The 12,665-nt window shown below is 43.0% G+C and overlaps 1 pseudogene; it reads right to left on the bottom strand.

Moving 5' to 3' along the window:
- Positions 1–3,539: 3,539 nt before the first annotated feature.
- Positions 3,540–11,530, bottom strand: LOC131006444 (pollen-specific leucine-rich repeat extensin-like protein 3; annotated as a pseudogene).
- Between the last annotated feature and the right edge of the window lie 1,135 nt (positions 11,531–12,665).

The following is a 12,665-nucleotide window of genomic DNA, read 5'->3' as shown; positions in this document are numbered from 1 at the left end:
TTGATCGCAAATCAACTTCGGGAACTTGTCAATTTCTAGGCAACAAACTTATCTCGTGGTTTTCAAATAAGCAGACTTCAGTCGCCACTTCCACAACTGAAGCTGAATATGTTGCTGCGGGAAGCTGTTGTTCACAACTCTTATGGTTAGTCCAACAACTGAAGGACTATAGGATCGAAGAAAATGAAGTCCCAATCTATTGCGACAGCTCCAGTGCTATTGCAATCTTGCATAATCCAGTTCATCACACTAGAGTCAAGCATATTGCAATCCGACATCACTTCATTCGTGATCACGTGGAAAAGAAGAATATCTCTGTTGAATGGATTCCGACCGCAGTTCAGAGAGCAGACTTGGTAACCAAAGCTCTTCCTGAAGAAAGGTTCAACGATCTTTGTAGAAGGATCGGCCTCATCAACCGAGAAGAGTGATGCTATGTTTGAAGATCTCAATGACAGTCACGATGACTGTTGCTCAGCTAACTGGTGCTCTTCAACTGCTGACGTGGAACTCGATGAAGATAAGTCTTCATCTGAAGGGAACTTATTCCGATAAGTCAACCAAAAAACAGTGGTATCGACTTACTACAATGATCAGTCGATCAGTAAGTGTCTTTAACTTACCCTCTGAAAATCAGTTATTTCAGTTATGAGTCTTTGTCTATCCTCAAAAACATTTTCTCTAACTGATCAGTTTGTTTCAAAATCTTTAACTTTTGATTGTTGGAAAATAAAATATCCGTGAAGGACAAGTACTTTTTAAGAGGATTTGAAATTTTGACTTAACTTGTCTTGATTTTTACTCAAAATCTTTCCAACCTTTTGCCTCTGAAATAAAAATCTTAAGAATCTCATTGATTTGGCAACATGCAATGATCTTTCTCACCTTTTGAAGCTTCCGTCCTCTGCAGTGACGGCGGACGTGAAATTTTTCTTCAAAAAGATTTTAGGCACAGTCTTCGAAAAAAAATACTTTTTCATCTTCTTTCTTGGTAATATGGTCTATACATGCCTCGATGTCTTCAATTGTTTTCTGCATCAACTAACATCTCTCCACAGCCTTCTCTGTGAGAAACTCTCAATCTTTCAAAGTTGCAGAAAAATTTTATTCCGACAAAGGAGAATACAATGACTACGAAGTCATGGAGTGGGAGAATGACGCTCACATACTTGGTCTTCACCGGACCCTTCAACTGGATCTCAACGTCTCTCCGACGTCAAGCTTGTTTCTACCCTCACTTATATCCAGCGATGCGAGTGTCTTCCATCCTCATGCCTGGCGCCAAGAAGCTTCTAAGCTTCCGGAGGTTATCAATCTTATTTTAGATATCTTGCCCACCTCCATGGCATGCAACAACAACGAGATCTCTCTCGTTGTCTGCTGACATTATCAGCTGCACATGTGACTTTCTTCAAGGACCTCGTACCGGCAAATTGATAGTGTTAGTCCTCACGACTGTCACTGATTCGATTTTTCCTTCTCACATCCCTTCTCCGTTTGTATGACGAGCCCTCTTTTGTACTACTTCTTTCAGCAAAGGCTCGTAATGCATTTCTTCTGTCTCCCTCCTCACCTCAATCACTCCTCTTTCCTACCACCTCTTCTCTCTTCCCTTCTCCCTTTAAGGTCCGTGTGCATAGCCGCATCTCATGAATATCTCCAAGATGCTATGCATACCTTCATTTCCTTCACGCTGCTCTTCTCCATCTCTCCGTCTCCTTCACTTCTCCGTCTCCCTTCTCATCTCTCTCTCCCCACTGGTGTCTTCCTCTTTTGCATCTCTGGACTCATCCTCTTCTCGAATCCTCTCACGAGCTTTTGAGACTAGGAGTTGGGTACCGTCTGATCATAACTTCCATCATCAGCTATCTTTTTGGTGTTGCCAAAAAGAGGAAAAGTAGAAGTCAGAGAAAAACCTTCTCGAAGGTAGTTCCCTGCACTTCTCGAAAGACTGAAGATGGTAAAGCAAAAGGATCACCAGAAGTCTTAAGGATGACGTTTCAGTAAAGACCTCAAGTCAATGGAAAATAAGTGTAAATGGAACTAGCTTAGGAACATGAAGACTGAAGATAAAGATCAAGAAGTTTAAGGCGCAGACAAGCAGACTGCTGGAGTCCATGGGTTTCCCATGTGTTCTCTTTGTTATTTTTGCTCCCCTGTAGGTCTTGCTCTGTACCTCAACTGATTTCTCATCAGTTACTTTTAAATGAAATTAACTTCTTTTTTACCTCAACCTGAAGACAATGACCTTTTGTCCAGGCTCTGATTATTGTTTATCAGTCATGTCCCTGTTCTGTTTTGTTAAACTGTTGTGTTCTTTCTTCGAAGTACAAGTTTTAGGTTTTATTGTTAAGAGGGAATAGTATTCACCCTGGTTAATAACTTGTGCTTTGAGTTCAGTGTTTTTCTTGCCTAGAACTGTTGTGTGGTTTTGGCATCATCTGCTGAAATGAAAATTTTATTGAAAAAAAGAGAGAAAGGAAAAAACTTGGGCATACCCAAGGAGAAAACAAGCCCTAAAAATACACATCTCAAATGAGATAGGTGGGGGCGGAGGTGGGAAGTGCTTTCCGGAGAAGAGCACAGTACAAACTAGGCACATCCTTTGCATTGGATGGTGCCATGAAACAGAACCACATTTTGTGGCAAAACATTCAAAAGATACATAATTTCTGTCGGACAGCTCTAGAGTATCAGATCTGAAGTATCAGCTCTGGCGGTCAGCTCTGGAGTCTCCGCTCTGGAGTATTGGCTCTGGCGGTCAGCTCTGGGGTCAGTTCTGGCGGTCAGCGCTGGGGGGTTGACTCTGACGGTCAGCTCTGGCGGTCAGTTATGTAACCTCCGCTCTGGAGCCTCCACACTGGAGCCTCCGCTCTGGAGTATCAGCTCTGGCGGTCAGCTCTGGGGGGGTTGACTCCGCTCTGTAACCTCCGCTCTGGAGCCTCCGCACTGGAGCCTCCGCTCTAGAGTATCAGCTCTGGCGGTCAGCTCTGGGGTTAGCTCTGGGGGGTTGACTCTGGCGGTCAGCTCTGTAGCCTCCGCTCTGGAGCCTTCGCACTGGAGCCTCCGCTCTGGAGTATCGGCTCTGGCTGTCAGCTCTGGGGTCAGCTCTGGCAGTCAGCGCTGGGGGGTTGACTCTGGTGGTCAGCTCTGGCGGTCAGCTATGTAACCTCAGCTCTGGAGCCTCCACACTGGAGCCTCCGCTCTGGAGTATCAGCTCTGGCGGTCAACTCTGGGGGGGTTGACTCCGCTCTGTAACCTCCGCTCTGGAGCCTCCGCTCTAGAGTATCAGCTCTGGCGGTCAGCTCTGGGGTTAGCTCTGGGGGGTTGACTCTGGCGGTCAGCTCTGTAGCCTCTGCTCTGGAGCCTCCGCACTGGAGCCTCTGCTATGGAGTATCAGCTCCGGTGGTCAGCTCTGGGGGGTTGACTCTGGCGGTCAGCTCTGGAGCAGATGTAGCTCCTACTCGATCATTTTTGTTCCAATCCAGCTCAGGAATCCGAGATGAAGCTGCTCTGTCTGCCGAGCTCTCCTGCAAAACCTACGAAAACAAGAGAAAAAAGGGATTGTTGAGGTACAGGATCTCCTTGATCCCCATGAAGCCCAAGCTAAAGGGGATCACGCCGCTCAGGTTGTTGATGGCCAGATTAACCACAGATGCCGGAGAATTGCCTAGATTCTGCGGCAGCTCGCCGGAGAAGAGGTTGTTGTTGAGGAAGATGGCGTCGAGTTTGTTCTCGAATAGGTCTTCCAGAAACGGACCGGAGAACTGTTGAATCTGAGATCTAGAAAGATGAGATCTGGACTGAGATCTAGAAAGATGAGATTTGGAATGTATAAAACCGCGGCGGGGAAGGCGCCGGAGAGGCGGTTGTTGCTGAGGTCAAATTCGGTGAGCTAGGCGAGGTCTCTGAACGACGGCGGTACGCTGCCGCTGAAGCGATTGCTATTGAGGTTGGCCAGCGAGCCTTGCAAAAAGCGTGGTTGAGATTGATCGCGGCCACCACTTGGCCGGCGGAATTACCCATGAAATCGACGGAAACGGAGCAGAAGACGCCTTTGAAGGAGCAGAATCGTCGTCTGAAAAGGCGACTTTCCAGGCCTGGAGGGCGGCGAAGGCGACGCTGAACTGAGGCGGCGGAGGAGGAGGAGGAGGAGGCCGGAGGGTTGATTCCGCCGCCAATCCACACACCTCTGCTGCCGCCGACTCCAAAGCTCAAAAGTTTTTTCAAACCCTAGTCATGGAGTTAAAGCTTCCGATCCGTGTGGTTTTGGCATCATCAAAAAGGGGGAAATTGTTGGGAACTTAGTGAAATATCCTAATCCTTGTTTTGATGATACCAAAATCAATAGGTTTCTTTTGTAATAGACTAGAACTGCTTGAACTCAAGTGTTAGAGTTCTTTTTCTAGTTTAGTTGTTGCTCTGAAGACTGAAGATTGAAGAACGAATGACTGAAGACTGAAGACTGAAGACTGAAGTTGCCGACTGAAGCATAAGTCGAAGAATCAGTTTTGACTGATTACTTAATGCGAGCCACGTGGATTCGGTGGACTGATACTAAAGTCAAGTATCAGTTAAATATTCTTCCTCGGACTGAACCTCCAACGTTCAAAGGAAGCCACGCACTTCAGAAGTACAGCCGCATTAAATGCAGAGATGTCGCATCTCCTGGTCTTCAAAGTAGCCGTTCTGACCAAACAAGGATCCTCGAAGATTGAAGCCTCAGCCCAAGTTCGAATTTCTCTCTAACGGAAGAAATCTTGAAGACCTTCCCCGCCAACGGATCTATTCAAGACTTCTTCTATAAATAATGCTCAAGGATCACTTCAATCATCACCGATTCAACAACATAAGCTCAAACGCTGCCAAAATCATTACTCAACCCAGAGCCTAAACTCTCCAAAGTTTGAATCGAAGAAGAGAATCACAAGCCAAAAATTAGTCACTGCTGATTACATATATTTTCTTAGACCTTAGGCAAACCTTGTTTATCCAAAGCCTAGGTCAAACTAACTGCAAAGAACTTGTTCTTTGAAGTTTAGTTGGCAAGTTTTCAAACCTCTCTTCAACCGACCGAATTGAGTGTTTGTGTGTAAAAGGAGTTCAGAAAGGTGTTCTGTCTCCGTGAGGTCCTAGTGCCCAGTGTGTGCTAGGAGTGAGAAATCCAACAAGGTGTGTTGGTACTGAAGATTGGATCTTCAGATGTTTCGGTTGTGTGCACACGCAAGCACACGTTCAGGTTTGCTGTGCACCCGTAAGCACAAGCATCGGTTTGCAGTGCACCCGTAAGCACTTGCCAGTGAAGTTGTTGGTCTGATCAACCGACCGTGGATGTAGGAAGTGTTTTCCGAACCACGTAAAAATCTCTGTGTTATTTACAAGCTTTCAGTACTTACTTACTTACTTGTGTTCTTCCCTTCGAAAACTGAAAACTGATTAACAGCAAAGAGAAACCTAAAGACTGGCAACGTGCTTAACTCACAGGCTATTTCAAAACAAAAGTTTTCCGCTGCGTGTGTTATCAGTCTAACTGATCTATCTTCTGATAGTCAGTAAGATTTGTAACATCTCTTTTTATCAAACTCGACTGAAGCCTTACGTGCATCAGTTAAGGTCTTTTGACTTAACTGATACTCCCTCCGTCCACAATTTAAAGCCCTACTTGCTCTTAAAAATTTTTCCACAATTTAAAGCCTCATTCTGCTTTTTATACCCTCTTACCCTCCTTTGCTATTTAAAATTACTACCCTTTGTCATTAATTATTCCTCCTCATTTTTTAACCCACTTAATTATTTCTTTAATTAATTCACTAACACTAACTAATTAAATAAGTAAAAAATTGGGCACTTTATTTATGCCATTCTAGAGAATTCCATCCGATCTCTTCATCTTTCTCTCTCTTGAATTAACCCTAGATCTACCAGCCATTCTCTCTTTGTCTTCGTCTCTCTGGAAGAAACCCTAGATCTGTATCGGCTCTCTCTTTGTCTTCCTCTCTCTAGAAGAAACCCTAGATCTATAGTCTCTCTCTCTTCGTCTGCCTCTCTCCATCTTCCTCTGTCTCGTGTTCCTTTCTCTGTTACTCAATGAATCTCTCAGAGACTAATTGCCCTTCATCTTCGATGGAGGGTATTGTGCTACACTATGTCACTTGGTTTTGTTCTCCACCAAAAATGGAGTTGATTGTGCCGGAAACCCAAATGTCGGCCTTCAATCTCTGTGAATCGGTGTTGGTTGTGTCTGAAACGGACTTCACCGCCTTCGATATATGTGTGTCAGAGCCGTTGCCGTCGGAATTTGAAGCGGCGGCTTTTGATCGCTCAGAAGTGTCGTGGTTGCTCCCTCTCTCTGGATCGGAGGCGATGCAGCCAGAATACGAAGCGTCGCCGTGGTTGTTGCCGGAAACCGAAGCGGTGCGCCTCCCTCTCTCTGAATCGGCGCCGTTGCCGCCGGAATGCGAAGCGGTGGCTTTTGATCGCTCAGAAGTGCCGTGGTTGCTCCCTCTCTCTGGATCGGAGGCGATGCAGCCGGAATACGAAGCGTCGTTGTGGTTGCTGCCAGAAACCGAAGCGGCGCGCCTCCCTCTCTCTGAATCGGAGCCATTGCCGCCGGAATGCGAAGCGGCGGCTTTCGATCGCTCAGAAGTGTCGTGGTTGCTCCCTCTTCCTGGATCGGAGGCGATGCAGCTGGAAACCGAAGCGGCGCCATGGTTGCTGCCAGAATCCGAAGCAGCGCGCCTCCCTCTCTCTCTGAATCGCCGGAATACGAAGCTGAGGGCTTCCCTATCTCTGAATCTGTCAGACGAGAGAGGGAAAAGGCCAAGTGAATCTTCGACTTTAGAGAATCCTTCAAACGCGATAAGGAGGAGGCCAAGCGAACCTCCGACTTGAGAGAAACTTTCAGACGAATCAGGTGATTTCGTTCAGTGATTCTTATTTTCTGTGATTCCGTTTATAGTTCTTTTGTGGGAAATGACTGGTGATGCCTTCTGTGATTTGTATTTGATGTGCATTGTGGGGATGGTTGGTGATGCCTTATCTGTTATTCTTATTTGATGTTCATTGTGGGGATAGCTGGTGATGCCTTATCTGTTGTTTCATGCGTTTGGTGTATCTGTGGTGCCAATTGTGTATCTATAATGCCAATGGTGTTTATTTGCTGCCAATTGTGTATCTTTGCTGCCAAATGCTTATCTTTGCTGCCAAATGCGTATCTGTGGTGCCAATTGTGTATCTATGATGCCAATGGTGTTTATGTGCTACCAATTGTGTATCTGTGGTGCCAATTGTTTATATTTGTTGCCCTGTGAGGAGTTTCTTAATATCATAGGGTTAGAACAGTGTGTACTAAACTTGATCCAACTGTAAGCTGTCCCTATGATGACTTTTATAGTCTGAGGGTTTGTTTTCATTCAGCCATCACTTGTTTTTGGAGGTTGAATTTAAACAAAATGTTTAAGTCAATGATGCTAAATTTTGCAGAGACAATTATGCTTACAAAGACTGATTTACATTGCAAACACATCAAAAGATTGTTCATGTGTTTGTATCTGTAAACACTGCATTACTCTATAGTAACTACTCAGTAATACCCACTTGATGCAGCCCTTCTATGACATCTCCAAGGTTGTAAATTTCACCTTCTTCACTTGCCTCCAACTCTAGGAACTCTAGACTTTCCCTCACAAGTGCTTCTTCAACCTGAATACAGTCTGGTAGCAATCCTTGTCTTGTGAGTCTGTCTTTGTTCATGTGAGGAATTTTGTAGTTATTCCCACCCTTTGCCTTGATTATTTCGTGATAGCAACTTTGCAAAGTGAGGAACACGTGATTTAGCTTCTCTAGTGGGTATTCGTCATAGACATCTTTCACATTCTTTAGTAACTCCTCCACATTACTTGCTGGTTTTTGATCTTTCAGTGACTGAATTTTGTAAATACAGTCTGAAAAAGCCTAGATCATTCACATTTGTATCCGGCGAATTAGCTGGCTGGCATACTAGTTGGATTTTAAATCCATCAGTATTTGCAACCCCTAGAAAGTCTGGATCATCAGGTTTTATGTGGGGTTTGGCATTATCTTGTTGGATAAAAATGTGCTTGTTTGCTGCAATGGCCACTTAGCTTTAAAGATTGGAACCATCTGCCAAAAAAAAGGGGCTAAATGATGATTCTGTTACAGATTCTGATAGCATTCATTAATTAAATAAAAACTGTAACACCTTACCTCTTTAATAAGGCAAGCTTTCATGACTTCCTTTGTAATGGCTGCAATTGGCTTCACTTCCATGGTTCATTTGCTTCTGTTTTTTGAATTCCTTTGAGCTGGTTCTATGGTTGTGAAAGGAAATATGCCAAACTTTCCATCAAAGAGTATTGTGCCATCTATGTCAAATATAGGTCGTGCTATAGCACACATAAACATAATCTTCTCAATGTACCTCTTTGATTTGCATGTCCTATACGGTTCCTCTTCATCCGGCATGAGGTAATACCTATCTTTAATTTTGGTAAGGGAAAACCATTTTTCATCGATGTGAATGGTGTTGTACATACTTTGGAACTTTATAAAACCACCCTCACTTATTGTACTAAGTTGTTTCAGGCTCCAACTAAGCCTTAACAGCATATTTTGTGGGGTAAGAAATAGTTTTATAGCATTTGTGTGTGGTTTCAGCTTTTTCTCCTTTACCCACTTGTGAATCAAAGACTTAGACACACCTAGGTTTGTAGACATGATTCTCATTGATGATCTTTGAAGCACAAAAAGATTCTTCACTTTTTCAACATCAATACTCTTCTTATTTTTGTATGAGATGCCTTTTCTAATAGACTTTACCTGGACAGGTACACCACAAGCTTGCTGATGTAATACTTGGCTCCAAATCCTCCAAATGGTCTTCAAATTCACTTTGAAGAAAAGAGCTGCCTCCTTTTTTGCACCATATTCAAGCTTGCCTCCAATGCTATGTTCAAGCAGCCATTGTGCTATTTTGTTTCTGTCATCATCTTGGATTTTAGGGCATTCAATGGCCATTTTTAGTGATTTACTTGTAGTAGGTGAGAAATGAATGCATTCTGAAGTTACAGTGGTATTTATAGGGATTTTAGAGGTTAGGTGGAGTCGATTTTCCCTCCTAACTTTTGGACGGACCTCTGTACTTGTTTCTTGGTTTCTTCAATGAAATATTCTATTCCCTCCTTTTTTTACTACAGCTTTTAATTTGCTGATTTCATTCCATTCGATTTTTCAGCTATTTAAAATTTGATAAATCTGCCTGTTTGTAAAAGAAGAAAAAAGCAGATTAAAAAAACACAAAAAAATCGAAGTCCAGTTTGTACAAGTAAGGAATTCAAAGTTAAAATAAATGAGAAATAAGGAAGAATAAAAAAACAGAAAACCTATAAAAGAAAAAATAAGTAAAATAAATTACAAATGCATATAAAAATAAATTCAAAAATTAAAAGCAATCTCCTAATCACAAATTAGTAAAAGTAATCTAATCCTTTAACCACTACCCTTTTCTTTCATCCACATCACCTTTTTCAGCTTTCTTAGTCTCTGTGCCCACACCAAAGTGGGGCTTTAAATTGTGGACGGAGGGAGTAACTCTTTACTGAAGAGTATTCAATATTAGTCGTCAACCCTGTTTTGGTCAAAACTCTTTTCAGTAAAACAGGTTGTGTGAGTTTGTGTTTTGAAGTTTCGTTTTGAACTCTTGTAAAAATAAAAAATAGCCTATAGGTGTATTTCCCCCCTCCTCCCCCCATACACCTATTCGAGACCCTCCGGACCTAACAACATTTCTTTCACGTTTTATTATTCTTTGGTTGTGAGATAAAGGTTTTGTAGTAGTTGACCATGTTTTTAATAAGTAGAATGATGGTTAATCATGGTCCAAAGTAGTGGGCACTTTGTTCCGATTTTTCAGGACCCATGATCTTTTTAACCAACATTCGTGGTTGATCGACTGACAGTTTTCAGAGAGAGATTGCAACGGTTATAGGAAGCTTCTGGAAGTGGGAAGTGGTGCTAACTGACCACGACTTGGAGGTCTATAAAAGCAGCAAGAAACCTCTCTCATTCTGTTGTTTTGGAAGTGCAATTTCAGCAACCTAACATTCACTCACAACCAACTCGTTATTTTCCTACTGCAAACGTAACACCAGTTCTTCAATGATTTCTTTGACGAAGGAGGCTTAGGCAACTAATCTGTAATGTGATACCCAAATCCAATTTAAATTTACATGAATACGCACGCGGAAAAGTCATGACTATAAATAAATATTTAATATAAAAATAATGAAATGAATATCTTGCTTTAAAATACTTTACTAAACATAACATTTTTAAGTAAAACTAAATTTAAGATATTTGATTCGCCATTCGACCTTCCACGCGCCTCCGGCCATTAAAACCTGAAAATGTTTAATATGGGATAAGCATACAGGGTACACTCAGTGTGGGAACATGCAATAATTGTCCACGTTAATAAAATGGTGACACATATAATCATAACATTTCATTACATTTGCTCGCACGGTGGCATACCAAGGACCTTTCCGTCCTGGACCCATTCAACGGGCCCCTAGCGATAATTAAATGGTTGCAACCTTAACTTTTACATTTATATCGCATTGTGTCATACCAAGGATCTTTCCATCCTGGACCCATTCAACGGGCCCCTAGCGATATCCTCAAAATATACGTCATAACACATATGATAAACACATAATATTAAAATGGACAATAAATAACCACGGCATGTATTTAAACAAATCTCACACCTGAGACTTGAGCTTTGAAAATTAACTGTAAGAATTTAAAGTTCACGTCCTAGTCGCGCCGCACCTAGCCAGATAAATTCAAATAATAACATATAAGGGCCTAAATGTACTTGAAAAATATTTTAAATTAAGAAAATTTCATAAAACCTTTAAAATCATTGGTCTAACATATTATAAAAGAGCTTTTCTTATAAAAAGATTTGGGCTCAATATTTAATTAAAACTAAATTTAAATTAATAATTCTAGTCCAAATATGATATTCTTTGTAAAATAATATACAAATGCAAGCCTTTTGATAATATAAATTAGTCCCAATAGTCCAATCATTTTAAATAAAGAGTAAAATTTTGAAGTAGCCAAAATGAAGCATAAAACACAATTTATGGCCACACATTGAAAAAACACAAATTTTGGCCATTTTTATAGCTTTGGGACGTTTTTGCCCTTAATTGGGCGGACTGGGTAGGGTCAGGAGCGCGGGTCGCGTGCCGGGTAGGATCAGGCACGCGGGTCGGGTTAGGCACTTATGGCACTATAAGTGCCAACGAAATTTTTTTTTTACTCCCCCTGCCTTGTCTACCCCCCAGACCACCGACCCCACCCACCCCCAAGCCAAAAAATTTTACTTTATTATTTTATTTTATGGCACTTATGGCACTAATAGTGCCATAAGTGCCAACGAAATTTTTTTTTTACTCCCCCTGCCCTGTCTACCCCCCAGACCCCCGACCCCACCCACCCCACCAACCTCCAAGCCAAAAAATTTTACTTTATTATTTTATTTTATGGCACTTATGGCACTAATAGTGCCATAAGTGCCAACGAAAATCCAAAATAAAATAAAGTAAAATGGTCTTTTTAGCACTTATGTCACTAATAGTGCCATAAGTGCCAAACATGCAGAAAAAATATAGAAACAACAACATCATCTAAACCATAAATGAAACATTTAAACCCTAAATGGAACATCTAAACCCTAAATGGAACATCTAAACCCTAAATGGAATATCTAAACCCTAGGGGAAGTGTTTAAAAAGTTCCTTTTGGCTTGGGGTGGGTGGGGGGTGGGGGGGTAGGGTCGGGGGTCAGGGGGTAGGCAGGGCAGTGGGAGTAAAAAAAAAAAATTATTGGCTTGGGGTGGGTGGGTGGGGTTGGGGTCTGGGGGGTAGACAAGGCAGGGGAAGTAAAATTTTTTTTTTTTTTTTGGCTTGGGGTGGGTGGTGGGGGGGGTGGGTGGGTGGGGGAGTGGGTGGGGTCGGGGGTCTGGGGGTAGACAAGGCATGGGTTAATCCCTAAATCTGGATCCGGGTCAAATGAAGTTGTTGAATCTATTGGGTTAAAGGGTAAATTAGGTAGAGCACATAAAAGATGGCCAAATATTGATATTTTAAATTTTGTGGACAAAATTTAAGTTTCAATCACCAATAGGGCCATCCGACCCTATTGTTTCTTAAATAAATATGAGCCCATAAAATCACCCAGCTCAAGCCCAATCCCAAGCCCAATCCTCCCTTCACCCTAATTTAATACCCACTTTGACTTCTACACCCATCACACACAAACAACTCACATCCCCTTTCTCTCCCTCGGCCTCCAGCCGCCATCGCCGGCACACCGTCGACGGAGGCCGGCGACTCCTCCTCCTTCCTCTCTCCTGGCCGACCGCAACGCCACCACCGCCGTCCCTGTGTCGACAGAGGCGCGCCCAGCCGCCTCCCCTTCCTGCCGCCGCCGCCCTCTCTCCCTTTCCTCAACTCTAGTCTCCCTCTCACTCTCCACATCTCACTCTGTCACGCCCTCTCGGCCTCCTTCTCCGGGCCGGACAACAAAACACGGCAGTGGCGCCATCGTGCCTCTTCCAGATCTGGGCTGCGCCC

The sequence above is a fragment of the Salvia miltiorrhiza genome, chromosome 1 (assembly GCF_028751815.1).
Source record: "Salvia miltiorrhiza cultivar Shanhuang (shh) chromosome 1, IMPLAD_Smil_shh, whole genome shotgun sequence".
Taxonomy (NCBI): Eukaryota; Viridiplantae; Streptophyta; class Magnoliopsida; order Lamiales; family Lamiaceae; genus Salvia; species Salvia miltiorrhiza.
The sequence above is the reverse complement of the archived record's forward strand: the minus strand, read 5'-3'. Positions and strand labels throughout refer to the sequence as shown.